Raw genomic sequence first — 1,098 nt, forward strand, 5'->3', positions numbered from 1 at the left:
TTCTCCAGAATGGACCGCATTCTAGGTCACAAGGCAAGCAGCAACAAATTCAAAAACATAGAAATTATACAAAGTATCTTCTCAGATAACAATGCCACAAAATTAGAAATTAATGACAAGAGAATAAAGGAGAAAAAAAAATCATACATTTGGAAGCTTAACAACAACTTGCTTGAACACAACTGGGTATAAGAAGGAATAAAAAATGAAATTAAAAAGTTTCTTGAGACAAACGACAAAGAAGACACTACTTACCAAAACCTCTAGGAAATAGCCAAAACCGTGATCAGAGGTCAGTTTATAGCAATTAGCAAACACATCAAAAGGCAGGAAAAATTGACCATTGACTCTAACACAATATCTCCAACAAATTGAAAAGAACAGCCAGAAAACCCATCAGCTTCTAAAAAAACCTGAAATTATAAAAATTAGAGCAGGGACAAATGGAATAGAAAATTGAAAAACAATTGAAACTATCAAAAAAACTAGCAGTTGGTTCTTTGAAAAGGTCAATAAAATCGACAAACCACTAGCAAAACTTAAAAAAGAAAAGGAGAAGACACAAATAATACGAATAAGGGATGAATCAGGCAACATCACAACAGACTCAACTAAAATTAAAAAGTTAACATTAGAATATGATGGGAAAACTATACTCAAACAAATATGAAAACCTTGAGGAAATGGACAAATATTTAGAAACGTAATGGAAGGCATAAATATTGACATACTAGGCATTGGAGTGATGAGATGGACTGGCATGGCGCGTTTCGAGTCAGATGATCACATGATATATTATTCTGGAGATGAAAAGTGAGGAAAAATGGAGTTGCTTTCATAGTCAAAAAAGAAATTTCTAGGTCCATATTGAAGTACAACATTTTGAGTGAAAGGATTATATTCATACGCTTACAAGGAAGTCCAGTGAACATGACTATCATCCAGATATATGCACCAACAACCAGAGCCAAAGAAGAAGAAATAGATGATTTCTACCAGCTCTTACAGGCAGAGATAGATCGAACATGCAATTAAGATGCATTGATGATAATGGGCGACTGGAACGCAAAAGTTGGGAACAGGGAAGAAGAATCAGTA

This window comes from Elephantulus edwardii, unplaced genomic scaffold (genome assembly GCF_000299155.1).
Source record: "Elephantulus edwardii isolate Elephantulus edwardi_28Jun2011 unplaced genomic scaffold, EleEdw1.0 scaffold00310, whole genome shotgun sequence".
Classification (NCBI taxonomy): Eukaryota; Metazoa; Chordata; class Mammalia; order Macroscelidea; family Macroscelididae; genus Elephantulus; species Elephantulus edwardii.